This window comes from Cupressus sempervirens, chromosome 9 (genome assembly GCF_028749045.1).
Source record: "Cupressus sempervirens isolate cs-2001-9-10 chromosome 9, ASM2874904v1, whole genome shotgun sequence".
NCBI lineage: Eukaryota > Viridiplantae > Streptophyta > Pinopsida > Cupressales > Cupressaceae > Cupressus > Cupressus sempervirens.
The window spans coordinates 429,820,061-429,838,724 of record NC_143126.1 but is presented as its reverse complement, the minus strand read 5'-3'; the positions used below and the strand labels follow the sequence as shown (position 1 = coordinate 429,838,724).

Below are 18,664 nucleotides of genomic sequence, written 5' to 3'. Positions count from 1 at the left end.
ACACACACACAAAACTAACATTCACTCTCTCCCCAAACCATAACTTTTTGAAAAAATCAAGGTTGGAAAGTTAGATTTGGGGATTTGAAGTTAATGGTCAAGCTTTCTCTGAGCAAACTTTAACTTTCACTCTCTCCCCCCAAAGCTTAAATTTCTAACAAGTTTTGGTTAAAATTTGAACTTTGCCCAAATGCATACCCTAATCTTAACCCATACTTTTCAACAACCCAAGCCTCAGTTCATGAAAATATGTAGGCGACGGTGAGAATAAAGATTTCAAAATTTTCTTGAATCTTATTTTCTAGAGCTTGCTTATAATCTATATAGAATTTGAAATATGTCTTAAATAATTTTGAAATAAACAAAATACTGATATAATAGAAAAAAATGGCTATATTTTAAATTAAATTGAATCTCTTAAATCAGATTCATATTCAAAACCTATCATAAATTTCCAATTAAAAAATGCAAAATTCATTCAATTCTTTTGTAGGAGCTCTAAACATTTTATTAAGCCAAAACAATCATTCGTGTTCACTTGAAAAGATTATGCACCATCTATAGAAAGGAATGATTGGTTAATGTTGATGACTTTCCTATGATTTTGCAATTGGTTCTTTTTGTTTATGCAAATTGACTGGAAATGTTAAATTCTTTGGGTCCTATAATGGAGATAATATACTCTTGCCTCCCATATATAGACAGTTAGTGGAAACAAAATGGGTTGATTATAATTATAAATTTTAAGTAATGGTGGATAGAGAATTGCCTTAAGGAGAAAAATTGTGAGTTAAAATGGTATATATTGTCTTCTTTCATAGCTAAAAGTACTGGTATAAAAAGAAAAACTTATCCTATGTAGTTTTTTATACAACATGGAATTAATTGGCATTTCTCTTAAATCCTACACAAACTAGTTGGTAATTTGGCTAAGGTAGACGTTGGATGTTGTCATTCATGGCAAGATATCTTTAGTATGAAGAAGGAAAACCTTGAAGATTAAGTTATGACATTCATACTTAGAAAATTGTCTAAGTATCATATGTAGATTATATGTTAGAACAGATAGAGTTTTGGTCAGCGAGATTCACACAAGTCATATTGGGATGTACACACTTAAGGAAAGGTAGTGTAGACTATGATGACGATGTATATCAGAGAGCAGGTGAGTATGGACAATATAGACAAAGTTATGAGAATATTACCAGTTACAATAGGATACAGGCAAAATAGAGCATAATAGAGAAATGGGTATTTTGGGTTAAAGAATTATAATTTTACAAAATAATTACTTAACTAATTAGGGATGACATCCTCAATGTTAACCCTAAGTCAAGGAATTATAATAATACATTTTGTAAAGTGTATAAAAGGATGAAGACCAACTAGGATATAATATTGTAATTGTAAAGGTATAAAGGAAAGATTGGAAATATGAAGTTTAAGTGTGCAATATATGTGTTATGTGATATGTGAATTCTAATGTATGATATATGATCAGTGGAATGCAAACTAAAGTTTTTTGTTCGACACTGAAGGCAATATCAGATATTGAAGATATCAACAACACCATAAAAGAGGTTTTTGTATCTAACACTTTGAATTAAAGGAATCACATTGTATATTGCATGTTTGAGAAATGAGCTCATCTTGAATATATTTTGTATTTGTAGATAACAACTCCTAACAGAGTTGAGGCTTCTAACAAGGCCTAAGTCCTCTAACAAGGACCAAGACACTATACAAATGTAAGACTCCTAGCAGGGTCAATATCTTTAACCATATACTTTTGATTAGTGGATCATTTTGTAAGTATCATCCCCACAAGGGTTTTTCCTTGGCCAAGGTTTTTCTAGTTCAAAAAAAATTGGTGTTATGAGTTCTCTTATGACATGGTTATGTTTACTATTCAACATAATTAGTTTATTTTCATATGCAAGTTATAAGGCCATTAATACTATCCAAATTTGGGCTAAAGTTTGTAAAATACTAATTCACTCATCACACCCCCCCCCCGCCCACTTCCCCCTCCCCCCCCCCTCACCCCCACCCCCTCTTTTAGTATTTCCTATTTTTAACAATTGGTAGAAAAGCATAGTTACTACAAAGAGGCATAATAGCTTGAGTAAGATACTTTGGATATGGAAGAGTTACAAAATAACCTAGAAGAAGCTCTTGAGAAGATTGATATAATCACTGAAGAAAGAGATACTTTGAAGGAAAGATATGAAGATGCTAAAGACTATATTGGAAATCTAAAAGACAAGCTTGATCATCTCAAGTCCAAGAAAGAGCCTAAATATCAAATCAGGGATAGTGATGAAGTTTGAAGTTTGAAGAAAGAAAATGAGATCTTGAAGCATGAACTAAAGATTACTTGAAGAAAGATGATAACAAAATTGAGTCAAATCTAAAATTTGAGAATGCAGATTTAAGGTTCAACCTTACAAAAGTTACCTTTGAACTCGAATCCACGAAGTTGCAATATGAAAAACTTGAGAAGTAGAATGCTATTGTGAAAGGAGAGCTAACCCAGACTAAGAAACAACTAGAGAAGTTATGTTTTAGTAGTGAGAAGGTTCATGAACAAATGTATTTTCAGAGACCTTCTTATGATAAGACCAGTCTAGGATATTTTATTGGAGAAAAATCAGATTAAAAATATGAAGCTAGAAAGGAATGTAGTAATGAAATTCATCAGCCTATGCAAGAATAAGAAGATTCGAACAAGATTGAGTCAAAAGAATCTCATAATGCACCCAAGGAGATTGAACATGTTGATCAACCTAAACAAATTGATGAACCAAAATAATCTAAGAAAAATGAGTCACCTAAAGAAGTGAGATATGAATTCAAAGGTAGATGTTATGCATTTAATTAATTTGGTCATATGAATTTAAGGGAATGCATAGGTAAGCCATTTAAACATTTTACTAATTTTAATTGTTATAATTGTCATTTTTTTTGTCATAGAGAAGTTAATTGTAAGAAAGCTAAGTTTGATAATAGTAATAGTAATAGAAAAATGTTTAGAGCTACTAACCCTATAGGAAGAAGATCTGAAGAAGGAACAATGGAGAAAGGAACAACATTGTGTTTTATAAGTGTAACAACTTTGGACACATAGCCAAAAATTCTTGAGCACCTATAAACTAGCCTAGACCCAGAATTGGAAACAATACACCAATATGTCAATTTTGTAATAACTTTGGACATATAGTGAGATTCTGTAGAATGGATATGAGGAACATTAATAGGAATCCAAACTTCAGAAGAAATATGAACAAGAATGATAGAATAATAGATAGTAGTAATGACAATTAGAAAGAAAGCTCAAAGGAACATGTAGAATAATTCAAAGAGGTATTTTTCAAAGCTAAAGATCCATCCAAATCACATGTGGTGTTAGAAGAATAGTCATTTGAAGCACCTAAAGGAAGATTGAAGTCACCAATTGTATTCAATTCATCCTATTTGAATTAAGTACTTTAGATAAGAGATCGAGCATTACAAAGGTAAAAGCAATGATAGAGTGTGTGTTAAAGTTAGTATAAGGTAAAATATGATGTTTTGAATCCATGGTTTAGAGTGTAGATGATTTGGAGATCAAATGTGAGTGTGTATAAGAATTTGAGTTTCTTGGTAACCAGAAACAATTTTTTAGAAATTGAGTACTTGCACACTTAATACATCAATGAATTGAAAGTATTTTAATGATTAAAATTGATTGATGGAGAACTATTTGATCGTACAAGAGTTGAAGAAGTACTTTGGAGTGGTAAGCTTGAAAGAGTTTTCAAGTGCGAGTACAAGAAACCCTACTTCCATAAAGTTGATGTATTTAAGAAATTTTAAAAGCTTTATCTATGAATTTGAATTTAGAATTTGTGGTGGGCATGGATAAGAATTTGGTTTATAATTTCAAGGTTGAGGATACACCTAAGGTCAAGATGAATCCTATTCAACCCTTGGAGGAAGACCCCATGGAAGCATTTTTCATTATTCTAAATAGAGTGTTGTATTTGGAGAACGTAGGAAGTTATCTACAAAGAAAGTTTGAAATAGTAGGTGCGAGAAGCATATCAAAGGAATTTTATCATGTGTACAATAAATAGATGAGATTTAAAGATGGTTATGAAAACCTTGAACAAATTAAGAAAATTAAGCTTTTATTTTTGTAGGACTTTGACTATGAGGATTGGGCAAGAGCTATACTAAGTAGGATTTATGATGGGCAGTTTTGGTTAGGAGACAATATAGTAGATATATTAGCTAACTTGATTCATGAAGTGACTGGCTTGTGCAATGAAGGATCAATATTGGTCAATGAAAAGAATGTGAATAAACTTGTATTGCAAAACACCAAGTCTGAGTAAATTGGAAGAGGAATTGTGATAAACAAGATAAAATAACATGATGTGAGATTTATATGTAGAATCATGACATCTAAGGTATGTGCTAGTTTTAAAGAGGATGACATGGAATTTTTTTTACACATGTATCCTACAAGATGTGTATATAAATATTAAAGGTCAACATGTGTGAAATCCTTAGAGTGCAGTTGATAGAGAACTTGGAAAGGATAAAGAAAGTAAAGAATAATCAATTCAAATTTAGGTCAATGATTACTTATATGATTTTCCATTTAATTAAGAGCTTTCCATTCCTATCTATGACTGAATTGGTTAACAATGATAAGTGCACAATTGTGAAGATAACTAATATGTATATAAGAAATCTAGTTGATAAGATTGACAACAACCATTAGTAAATTTTGTGTTGGTCAAAATTTTGACCTATATTGGTCAAATTCACGAACAAGTTGTGTTTCACTATTTCTAGCATCAAAATTTTGACACACCCTCCAATTGGTTAGAATTTTAACCAAGTATTTGGTCGAAATAGGCTACATTTGGTGTGAGCATTATTGGTGGCCAATGGTCAAAATTTTGACCAATCTTCATCGAAAGTTCCACCAAACAATGATTGAACTATTGGTCTAATTGTTGACCAATATTTTTCAAAATGGTCATCAAACAATGGTCCAACTATTGGTCAAAATTTAGACCAATATTATTTGAAATGGCAAGCAAAGTGTGGTCAAAAGTTCAACCAATTCTGGTCTATCAACTATTGGAAATCTAATTGAAAAGATCATTGTTGAAGATCAAAGAGGGAGATTGTTATAAAGGAATGTTTTCAATCATTGTTTTGTCATTGATGTCAAACCTGCTATTTGTAGGAAAGATAATTGCTTATAAGATCCAAGTGCTATCACTAAGTTGATTGATGAAGATGATTTGATCAATAAGATGTAATAAGAGCACCTAAGGGAAAGGTTAAGTTATGGTTTTGTAATGAAGTGCAAGGATCAGTTAAGACATTTATAAAATGATGTATTGATAATATATTTGAAGATACAGAGGTTGGTCACACTTAGAAACATTAGAAGTATACATTGTAACAAGATTGATTGCAAAGCTTAACTAAGTTCATTAGTGAAGTGCCAAGCAAGCTAGTTCAAGCCGAGAAAATTTTTAGTTGGAACTAAGAAAAAGAAAAATCTAGTGTGTGCTGAGTGATATAGAAGAAGCCAAGAATGTTCAGATGCTGAGAAAACTTTAGGTGCCATCTAAATAAAAACTTAGTAGATGTCGAGTGAATCCATAGTAGTTGAGCATTAGTAAAATGTAGTTGATGCAGAGTAACACAAGATGTGTTGAGCACTAGAACTTCAATAGTGCTAAGCTGATCCATTATTTGAAAAGTCAAAGATTCACTAGATCTAAGCCAATAAAGTTGTTACCTAGAATTTTGTGAACTAGATGGAGGATCAGAATGAAGAGCTAGAGGCACAAAATTTTATGTAAACTATTTTAGGGCGAATTCAAAAGGATTATTCAAGAAGTTTCTAGAAGAAACAAAATATGGGTTAGATTCAATGAATCCTACCTAATCCATTTGAACTAGAATTAAAGAATGGAAGAATTGAGTGAGAAAGAGGATCCAAACTTCTATTTAAAGAGTCACAAGACAAGAAGCAAGAGTTGTTGGGGTGCCAAAATTACAAAGTGGTTGAAGGGTGTCAAGGAGAAGACATTCACATGAGAAGAAAAATAGAGCACAGAGACTCTGCTTTGACAAGTGGTCAAGAACAAGATTGCATTGGTTTTTCGAGCATGGAGACTCAAGGAGACAAAGATTGAAAGATAAAGACAAGCTATCAGAGTTGCAGAGATTGAAAGCCAAGAAAATTATGAAGAGCTGAACAAAGACCTAAAATCTACAAGATAAGTTGTATGTTGTAATCAGCTCAAAAAACCTTATTGTTACTCTCTAGAAATTGTATCAGTTAGGGTGAAATCCTATGGACTTAGGTTGGTTTAATAGCCATTTTTAAATCCTTTAATAGGGTGTCATTCTGAGTGAATATTCTAAAGTCCTCTAACTAGGCCCACTTCTAATAGGGTGGATAAATCCTTTAACCAGGTCACGTTTAATAGTGTTTTGTAGCCTTTAATAGGGCAGGCCTTTCATAGGGCATCACTTCAACAGAGTGAGAATTGAGTAACATGTTACTAGTGATTTTTTCCAAATTTGGTTTCCACATAAATCACTATGTTATGTGTTGATTCTTTATGTGTTATGCTTTCATATTGATTTACAGTAACTTGCTAAGTAGGAAAGTTTAGGCTTGGATGAATGGATAGTTGAATGGGCTCACTACACTTGATGAAAAAATTTGAATTGGACATTTGGACCTTGAATAACTGATTCACCCCCCTCTTAGTTATTCTAAAGCATTTCTAACATCAACGACTAGGATGCTAAACCCACAACCAATTCTAATCTTTGATCGATCACCATGTCATTCTCATGACCAAAGCATTGGTCAAAATTTTGACCAATATTTGGTGGAAATATCGACCAAGACTGGTCAAAATTTTGAATAGTATGATTTCTTTAAACAAAAATTAGTGCAAGATAAATATCCAAAGTAATCATCAGCCTAGTCACTAATTAGTTTGGATGTTTATCTTCAAGTCTTTGGTGGGTCTACCAACACCCTGAGATAAGATTTCATAGACCTATATTGATGGCACTACAAGTGGCTATAGATGGATGAGGTTCTAATATTGTCTGCATATACAAGTATAGAAATGTGATTGTACCTTGATCATTGACTACATATGGAGTTGGGAGTGGAGTTCTTAATTAAAAATGTGTGAGGTTAGGAGTTTTCAATGAAAGAAGTTTGTATTAAGATAACTTTCCTTCCAAAAATATAAACAAGCATTATAATTGTTGACATATATTATCCTTTGAATGGACCCAAAGCTAGGGCTTAAAATCTTGATGGATTCAAGAAGCAGTTGGGTTAAATCCATTTCAATATAGACTATGGGGTGCACTTTCAAGCTAGCCCATTTGTTAGCGTTAGTGTTGCACTAAATGAATCCCTAGATGTGAAACAACATTATGAAGAAAGGGGTGAAATGCTGGTTTAAGTAGTGGTAAATTTCACCCACATGATATATTTAATTTACAAACTCTTTCTAGACAAAAAATTTCATGAGTCTTTGAAGATAAAAAATTTGGCCACAAATCATACCTATATCCTTAACTATATGTAAATATTAAATTTAAAAAAAACATCATAAGATCTCTATTAGGCTATTACTAGCTAGTTATGTGCACAAAATTCGTACGTAAAAATGGAAGTAAAATTTTATATGGATCCAGAAAAAAGGTCAACTAATTTAAGGTAGAGAGTCTCAATCATAAAGATTGTACTCATAAGCTTAGTCAGTATCATTTAAGACATAATGAAGAAACTAAATATGCTCTATAAATGATATAACTACTAGCTCTACCACACCGGCACATTCAAGTACTCATGGCCTAAGGTTCTATAACTTCTAATAGTCCAACCACCCTTCTACTCTACTCCTTGTACTACTACTTTGTCCATATTCATATAGATAGAGACATTTTCATCAATTTAGATGATAATCATTAAAGCAATCAATGTCAAATAAAATATAGAAAAGATAACCACCATGTGCCTACTAAATTTGGATCTATGAAGTCTTTTTAACGTCAATAGATGTTTAATGAAAATTCTATTAAATAATTTCCTACTTTCATGAGGCATGACATATGAAAATTGTATTTGATCATTTCCTACTTTCATGAAGCATGAAACTTCACTTTTTTATGATAAGATTTGTGTTTTTTGGAAATGAATGTTCTCATTTCATCCAAGTGTCTACAAGATGTTTATATTGACAAGGACTCTTTTATAAAGGAAGCTCTAGAGAAGTTTCTTGGAAGCTCTCTCCTTATGGCTTTCCCCTAAATTGGTTCCTCCTGCTAGTAATAAAATTCAATCAACCCTTAAAAACTATCATTACAATATAAACATTAACTTCTAATTATAAATATTTAGTAACTACCAATCAATCCACCAATCACACGCATATTCTAAACTATTGAAAAAAAAAACTAAGATCTCAAATTAGATAATAACTTTTGTAACACTTTTCATTTTTACATTGTTTATGTGTGGGGCCTTCTCTCCATGTATCTTAATTGTAATCTAATTCTACCTTTAATTTAATGGAATCTACCTACTCTCAAACTCTTCCTTCTTTAAAATGGTTTATATTTATATTTTTAATATTAAAAGTTGGTATAATTCTATAGAGTGACTGATAAGATCCATCATTTATAGTAATGTTTAAATAGGTCAAGTATGTTTTGATGAAATTCTTTAACTACTCCAACAGCGACACCTCGAATGAAGTTTACCAATGACTAATTTTAAATTTTAATGCCCTTAAATATTGTCTGCAACACCAAACAATAAGCCAAATCAGAAATGAGTTACCAATAACAGAGCTCAATTAAATGGGAAAAGCCACTAATCAATACTAGAATCTAAAATATTTTGTCATTTACATTTATATTAGAAAATACTTCTTATCAAAAGCACATTAAGAATATTGTAAAGTAATGCATAATTTATAACTAAAAAAGTGTAATCTTCCTCAACTTTAATGACATCAAAGTCAAATTCCCAAATTAGATTTTTCAAACTCAATTCTTAGATTTTAAAAATAGGTTGTCTTTTCCTCTATTAGTTTTCTGTAATAATTATAAATTTATTTATCATCGTCTGTGCTTGAACGTGCAAAACATGAAGACCTAAACAATCATTTTCTAGGGTAAATATGTAAATACTCACACAAATTCAAAGTACATGTTGTGATATTTTCACTCCATCACCCCATTACAGATGGACAACCATGGGAAACCTTTTTGCTTAGCAGTTTTGTGGTTTGCCTAGTTTTGTCTTGGCTTACCAATATTTTTGCAAGTCTTAGGTAAGAAAACTCAGCCAAATAGAGGTTGGACGAGGTGAGAAGTGAAGCATTTGATCAGTAAAAGAATGAAGGTGTAAGGATGCTCTCAGTCAACAAGTCAAACTCCCAGTGTGGAATACCAATCACCTTGTCTCCATCATTCTCACAACATGCAAAATTTAGACCTTCATCTTTAGAAAATTAGTGTAAGATCATGTTCACAACCAATTCTTAGATGATAACTCTGAGAAACCATAGGTGGTTGGACATTAGACGGTGAGTGTGAATCTCACTTACACATGGAAATCATAAAGTGTTATACCAAGGAAGGGAATGAGGATTAGAATGAGTATGAAGAAGTAAATCACTCTTATAAAGTACATAGATTAGAGAAGAAAAGTATTCTTTTAAAAGAGTACCCCAAAAAAATCAATGAAAAATGTGTTGCAGCCTTTTGGTATTTGTTTGCAATTGAGAGAAAAGTTGTAGCAAGCTATTAAATTTGTGACATTAGAGAATGGGAACTCATGTAAGAGGATCAAAGAAAAGACATGGAGGAGTTCACAACTAAATTATATCATTGTAAGAGTGCAATAGAGGGAAGATCAAGGTATGATGATATGAAATTAGTTTAAGGGCAGCTTCAAACAGAAGAATTCAATCCAATGAACAAGAAGACTACCAAAATCTAGTTAAGTCCAACAAAATTTAAGCATCTACCTAAAACAAAAGAACCATTTGAGACTAAGAGGACAAATAGTCAAATGACCTATTGACTAAAACATTTAATATCTTGAGCATTTGCATCTTAATCTATTACTACTAAACCTAATCAAAAGATGCCATAAAGCACCTAGAGCATACCAACAACGAAAGTCATAAAGAATGAAAAACTTAATTAGCATCTATGTGTGCAAGAGTCATAGTGGATAAGTGAAGAATAAAGAGATAATCCTATGGTTGTTAACAAATTTTTGAGGTCATGCATAAAAATGGTAGTATAAGATCAAAAGGATATGGTTACATGAAATTAGTCTAATGGCAGCTTCAAAAGGAAGAACTCAGTCCAATGAACAAGAAAATGGTGTCAAAAATTATTCAAAGCCTAGTAGTTTAAACATCTAACTATAATGAAGGAACTATTAGATATATATTAAGACCACAATAGCATTAAGCATGATAGACTTAATTTTCTATGATAGTTTACACATCTACCTAAATGAAAGACCTATTGTAGATTACACATTAAGAGCATAGTTAGTGAATGGCATTTTGCATCAAATATTTAGTACTATGATTGTGTGTTCCTTAATCTATTCAGACTCTAATTATTGGATCTAAAAAATTTTGGCATTATGTTGTATTTTTCATTAGTGACAACACTTATTTGATTTCGAATAGCTACCGAGCTCATCACTCAATTCACAATTTATACCAAGAATTCAGTGGTTACCTTGTAAGTTCAATAGTTAAGTAGTTCACACCGAGCATTCATGTGGCTACCAAGTGAATATGCAGTTCAATAGTGTTTACCGAGCTCACAGTGTTTACCAAATAGATAATGGTCACTGAGCTTCACAATATCTACTGAGTCATCAGTTTTCATGATATGAAATAAGTTTCTATGAAGTGATGGATATGCAGTGTTTACCGAGTGACAACAAGTTAAATGAAGGTTTTAGTATTTACCAAGTGACACTATATCTACTGAGTCTCTAATGGTTATCGAGCTCCAAGCTATGTTTTGTGATTAGTATGGACTATGCTTCTACTTCTACTGAGTGCATGACGATGTTGAGTAATGCAGTGGATGTCAAGTATCAAAAGGTCACCAAGTCAGCTTGAAGAGCCTGAGTTTTCTACTATTTGGCCAACTCAATAATGTTTTGTTTACTTGTGCTTTAGCCGACCTTGAAATTGTAATTATTGGAATGATATATATGCAATGTATTGTATCATTTGAAATGTATGTATTATTGTCATGAATGTCAAGGAATGGATATGTAATGTTAGAGAAGAGTAAATGTGAATCAACAATAGAGTAGGGTTTTTAGCAAGGTCATTAAGGAGCAGCAAGGACATATCAGTAACAAGAGGTGATCTGTACTTCAAGATCTATTTAGCAATCAAATTGTAAGTTAGATCTATTGTTTCATCCTAATCGGTGAATTAATTTTCCAAATCCTTTAACAGGGTAGATTTAATAGTCTTTGTACAAATCTCCTAACAGAGTGCATACTTCATTGTATGTTTGTAAAACCTCTAACAAGGTGGACCTAGCAGTCCAAATTGCTCTTAATAGGGAAGATCATCAGAAGTGGTCAATTTAAGCCCTAACAGGCCAACTTTATACTATAGTAGTGAAGTTTTGTGGGTATCATGCTCACCCCAGTTTTACTTTCTATTTGGAAGGTTTCTGGGTCACCAAAATACTGTGTTTGTGTTATGAATGTTTATCTTTTCTCATGCATGCAATAGATTATATTAATGAATGATGAATGATTTATATGGTTAAGTACTTAATTGATTTAAAGTTTTTGAGGTTACCGATTCACTACTCCCCTCTTAGTAACCTAGCTAGTCTTGATTATTTCCAACAATTGGTATCAGAGCTTTGTGGTTCTCAAGATAAAGCTTGATAGCTTGAGTAAAGATCAAGGACAATGGAGATATTCAAACTTCACAAAGCTATTGAGAATGAGAATCTAGATCTGGAAATGGCCATAGCTCAACTCAAGATAGAAAAAGAGCATATTTCCCAATCTCTGAAAAGAAGAAAGGAAATTGCAAGACAAATGAATGACCATTAGTATGTTGAAGAAAAGATTGAATAATTTTTCCCATCAAGTAGCTTAGATGAAGCAAATGAGGCAATCAAAGAACTCTTAGCAAGGAATGGCTCTCTACAAGAAGAAGTAAGAAAATTGAAAAGAGAATAAGAAGTTCAATCAATAAGAATGTGTGAAATCTTGGAACAAAGGAATAATGCAAGTGAAGACTTGGAGGTAAGGAACAATGCAAATCAAAATCAATCCCTTTAGAAAGAAAGTCTTATCAATCAACTCTCCAATGCTATTGAGGAAATCATGAATCTGAGATCTGAAAATGCAAACCTAAGGAATGATCTAATCATTGAAAGATAGATCAACGAAAGATTGAAAGTTGATCTAATCTCTAAAAAGAAACTCAATGAAAGGATGATGAAATCTCAAGTAGACATGGATCAATTGAATCAACAAAGTGAGCAGAATCTTCATAGACAAAAAGGTAAAGCAAGAGTTGATTACAAAGAAGAAGGTGAATCTTCCAAACAAGGTACCCAAAGGAATCAAAGAACTACTTGCAATCACTGTAGAAAATTAGGTCATACATCAAACAAATGTTGGAGCAATGGAAAGACAAAATTCAATGGAAAATGCTACAATTTTAGTAAATAGGGTCATAAAGCTAATGAATGCAAGGAGGAACCAAAATTTGAAGGTAAATGTCACAAATGCAAGAAACAAGGTCACAAGGCATCTAAATGCAGAACCAAACCATTCAATCTAGCTGAACAAATTGTCAAAGAAATATTTGGTTGGGATTACAAAACTTGGTGTAGATGTCACTATTGTGGATAATATGGACATATTGGCATAGAATACATAAGGCATCAGTTAAGAAAAAGAGATTCAACAGTAAGATGTTACACATGCACTGAAATTGGTCACATAGCTAAAAACTACATGAACATAGGAAGAGTTTAAGATGAGAAGAAAGCTAAAATTGATAACATCAGGAAGTAGATGAGACAACAATGGATTCCCAAATCTACTAATAAGAATAGTTCAAATGATGGCAACATCACTCAAGAAGTGGGTGACTCCACCATTTCCAATTAGATTCTTCTAAGGAGGGACTGGAACTGTATCTTCAAGCTATATCCTGAGCAGTTGCAAATGGAAGAAAGTAGAAGATCCAAATTAGTGTTTTCGATACAAAAGGATCACATGAGTTTAGTTCATACTGAGCAAGGATGGTCATCGACTCAACCAAGATAGGTTAGGAGAAATGAAAGTTTTGTTTGATTGTCGAGTTAAAGTTTCTACCAAGCTAGTGAGTGGATGACAATCTTTCATGCACTACGTAAGTATGGTACCTAGCATTTATAGAAACTTTTCATCAAAAGAGGTAGAATTTGACTCCATTTTTTACCATGTCTTTAGTATTCAAAGAGAAAAGAGATTTCTAGGTGCACACAAGTATTTACAAGTGATTTTGAGAAAATTTGCAGCTAAGAAATTTGTTCAAAAAAATTCATCACTTACCGAGTAGTAATGGCATCCAAAAGTACATCCAAAAGTACTAGAAACAACAAGGTGAAAAGGGGTTCAGAGATGTTGGTCAAGGGTGTAGAATGGAAAGCACTAAATTTCAAACTTGTTCTAGCAGTGGTAGAGGCATTCAACCCTAATGGTGTGCAATCCCAAATTTTGCCAAAGGTACTATTAATAAATGATATCCACACTCATTTTAAGTGTTCAATTTAGGAGATAGGAACCCTAGAAATGGATAGTGCTTTAGAGGAAATGCATGTTGATGGCTCATTGAAACCTGAGCATAATCATCTTGAAAAAAAAGGGTTGACACACATATCACACCTGCCAAGGAGTTTTTCAGATAAAATGGATTAGGTATATTCTTAGTCGTGTACACAATGGTCAGTTATGGTTGGAGCAGCCAATATTAATAACCAAAAAGATGATTCACAAGATTACTGACTTTCTCATTCTGAGAAAAGAAAAATCCACCAAAACCCTAGGTCAGGATGAACTCCAAAAGAAAACCCTAGCCGAGTGGGACAGTAGAGGTTTGAAAATTAGCACCATTTTTGATATGGAGTTGAGGTTCAAAATTCATGTGATTTCCCATAAAATGTATAGTTTAAGTCATTTAAATAGCATGCCATGTGAGGCAGTGGACTTAGCATTCAAAGTCATGAAGAAAAGCATGGAATTTAACCTATCAGAGCTACTACACAAGCAATTGAACAAGAAAATGGACAACATCTAGACATCAAAAAACAATCCCTATAAATTTGGTTCTTTGTTGACATGCCTTTTCTTTTATGTGCAAAAATTCTTTCCATCCAAAGGTTCTATTGTATCGAGAAAGGATGTTCCCATTTTGTATCAAATAAATGAGTTTATTATAGAAATGGGTGTAAATTTTGACAGCATATTGGACAATTATTTTGAAAATTTCAAAGAAAGGATGAACAACAAGTTGAAGATTCCTCCTAATCTTGTTGAGGATTATAAAGATGAATTGTGTTTCATGGTTGACTATGATAGAGTATATATTCAGGCAATCAAGCCTTGAGTTGAATGGGTGAAACCTCTTCATTGTGAGGTCAATATTGATGAAACTAGGGACATCATTGAGGCATTGGTGAATAAGCCTATGGACCCTAGGCAACTAGTTTTTGGCACTTATGATGAGGCAAAAGCTAGAATTGAATTGGAAATCAAGCTACCTCAAGCAATTAGCAAAGGCAAGAGGAAGATAGCTAAGATGAAAATAGCCACTGGTCCCTTAATGCTTACTGAGGGAAAAGGAGACGATGAAGAAGAAGAAGAAGAAGGAGAAGAGCAAGAAGCTGAAAAGGAGGTAGAGCCAGCAAAGAAGAAGGGAAGGGTAATCATTACCAAGCTAGAAAAGGCCACTGCAATTGTTTTCACCAAGACAGGCAAAGGGAAAGGTAAAGGTGAAGTTGTGCTCAGCAAGCCCCAACTTACCTTCCAAGAAAGGATGAAATAGATGGAAGAAGGAGTTGGCATCACAAACTTCAAGGCTTTTAAGTTTGAAACAAGAACTAATGCTGAGAAGATGCAGATTGAGGAACTAGTACTCACCAAAATGGGAAAGTGGAAGTATTCCCTAGACCAGATTGCTCCTCAAATCTCAAAAGAATTATTAGTGAGATTACAACCAAGATGGAAATCTATTGTGCAGATAGCTAAAGATATCTATGAACAATCTTTGAGGAAACTATTTCCAAATCTTGGTGATGAAGTAAAGGTAGCCATGAAGAACAATGAAGCTAAAATGATGATCAGATTTCGCACATGTTTGATTTTAATTAAAGACATTGAGCATGTTGTAAGAGATGGAACAAACATGTGGAAGAATATCTACCATCTACATAAGCCTAGTGATGATCTAGTTGAGATCAAGGATGATGATGGTGATAGTGATGATGAAGAATATGATAACACTCCATGTGCTACTGTTGATGTTGAAGACTATCAGATACTAAGGGTTGATGATGAAGAGAAAGAGGAAGACAAGTAGATGAGGAAGATGACACAATGAAGATTGTATCAGAAGTCATTACTTCCCTTCCTCACTCTCCATGTAAGCCAACAACATCATCAGGGTTGGAGTCAACTTCAACAAGATTGATTGCAACTACATCAAAAATATAATCTACTCTTATCACCTCACAACTCTAGGTATCTTCAATGGAAGTATCAGTTACTTCATCTACTGAGATGCATCCCTCTTCATTAGCACTCAAGCAATCCACCTCAGCAATGTGCACAGCTACCAGTTCTTTAATTGTATCAACTTCTTCTGCACCATGTATAGTAAGTCTACAAGTTTGTTCTACATTTTTTTCTATTATAGCTTTAACTACATCAATTTTTGTTCTAGTTAGCTCTTCAATTATAAATATTCCATCTTGTACATTACCTATTGGTACATCATTTTTGGGAGGCACATCAATTTTGGACACAATTGGTACTTCTCTCAGTTTTCCTCTAGTTAGAGCAATCCAAGTATTTATTGCTAGTCCATCTACATCAACTATTGTCTCTATTTCTAAATCCAAGGAAGTAAACATTAAAGTAAAACCAAAGACTCCTCTAAAACTTTTTCTTACTAACAAGGCAATTGATGAAGATATAGACTTCGATAAAGAAATTATTATCCCTAAGATAAATTTGGACACTACCTTAGCCAATGAAATGAGATTGGTCAGTTAGCTTTTAGAGCAAAAGGCAAGGTAGAAATAGCTAAGGGAAGAGAGAGACAAAGAATTCACAATAATTGAGAATGCCAAAAACATAATTACTGAGGCTATAGGTGTTGATGTTGATCCATCTCAACACATTTTGTTACAATTAGAAGAGGCTATAAATAAGTTCAATGAGGACACTTCTGGTCAAGAGAAGCTCATTGAGAAGGCAAAGAAGAAATTTGACAATAAGGTTCTTGAGCGCATTGCAATAAATCAAGTAGAGTTATCCTCAATTTTGAGCAACCTTGAACAATCCTTCACAAATGTAACATTCCTTTTTGACAAGCTTTGTGATGTTACTAAGTATACCAAGGTATTAAGCAGAAATTGAATAAGATTGATATGGACATGAAGGCTAGTGCTCAAAGGTTATAGCTTGACCCTAGTTCAAGCTCAGCACATCACATGAAGGTGAATTTTTTTTTAGAAATGCAGGTAGAGTTACTCAGAGAGGAAGCCAAGATCAGGTCTATACTGATGGATATCTAGAATATGATCCTTCAAGTTATGGACCCAATGCAAAAACATATTGCATATTCAAAAACATTGGTCTGAGATAACAATTTTTCAATAGCATATCATATGATTGAGCTTTCTGCAAAATTTCAAGTGGCACTATGCAAGATAATTGGGATAAGAGATTGGCTCTTATTCTCAAGGTAGACTCTGAATTTCTCTCACATTTTGGTGTCTCTATTTGAATATATTTTATATACCCTTTGGCATTACTATCAAAAAGGGGGAGTATGAGATGAACAAGGGATAGAATAGGGAGAGTAAAGAGACTTGTGGAGAAATAAGGAAGATAATAGATTGATATATGTACAGATAAAGCTATGTATATATTATGCCATATGTATGGGGGAGATATGTAAGATATGTATATATAGCAGCTTTACAAAGATCAATTTTGAAAAATCAAAATCAAAATGTCATTGTACATAAGTTTTGGCTCATAAGTGTTTTTGTCACTAATGCCAAAGGGGGAGATTATTGGCATTATATTGTATTTGTCATTAGTGACAACACTTATTTGATTCTAAATAGCTACCAAACTCATCACTGAATTCATAGTTTATACAGAACATTTAGTGGTTACCTTGCAAGTTGAGTAGTTTAGTAGTTCACACCGAGCATTCCTATGGGTACCGAGTGAATATGTAATTCAATAGTGTTTACCAAACTCATAGTGTTTACTAAATAGATAATGGTCACTGAGCTTCACACTATCTACCAAGTCATCAATTTGCATGATATGAGATTAGTTTCTATGAAGTGATGGATATGTAGTGTTTATCGAGTGATAGCAAGGTAAACGAAGGTTTTAGTATTTATCGAGTGACACTATATCTACTGAGTCTCCAATAGTTATCGAGCTCCAAGCTACATTGTGTGATTAGTATGGACTGTGCTTCTACTTCTATCGAGTGCATGATGATTCCAAGTAATGCAATGGATGCCAAGTATCAAAAGGTCACTGAGTCAACTTGAAGAGCCCAAGTTTTCTACTGTTTGGCTAACTCAATAATGTTTTGTTTACTTGTGTTTTAATTGACCTTGAAATTGTAATTATTGGAATGATATATATGTAATGTATTGTATCATTTTTAATGTATGTATTATTGTCATGAATGTCAAGGAATGGATATGTAATGTTAGAGAAGAGTAAATGTGAATTAGTAGTAGAGTAGAGTTTTTAGCAAGGTCATTAAGGAGCAACAAAGACATATTAGTCACAAGAGGTGATCTATACTTCAAGTTCTATTCATCAATCAAATTATAAGTCAGATGTGGGTAAGTGCACCAAGTTGTGGTGCCAAAAGGGGGGTATAAGTGGACACCTTTTTCCTGAAATTAGAAAATTCTGGACTTCAACAAGAATTTGAAGATAGTTACGCTCAAAATTTTAAGATATGACAAAAACAAAAGTCGTAGTCCTTTGAATCTAGTTTCTAAACTACTAATTTTTTTTCAAAATGGTTTAGTTTTAGGTCCTCAAAAAAGGGGGCCACAAAAAGTGGTACTGTTTATTCCAAAAAAACATAACATAGTACAAAGTGTGGCCCCCCTAAAATTTTAACTTTTTTTTTGAAATTCTTTAATCGCTCCAGTCAAAAGTTACCTAACACTATGTAGTTTATCCCAGATTTTTCGAGTAATTTTATAATGTGTATTTTTTTTTTAATGAATTTTTTAATTAGACCCATCCCAAAAATGTGAAATATCTGTGTGCTCC

At 32.9% G+C, this 18,664-nt stretch overlaps 1 pseudogene; it reads right to left on the bottom strand.

The window, feature by feature from the left end:
* Positions 1–15,855: 15,855 nt before the first annotated feature.
* Positions 15,856–18,664, bottom strand: part of LOC149539133 (floricaula/leafy-like protein FL1) — a 58,766-nt pseudogene continuing 55,957 nt past the window's right edge.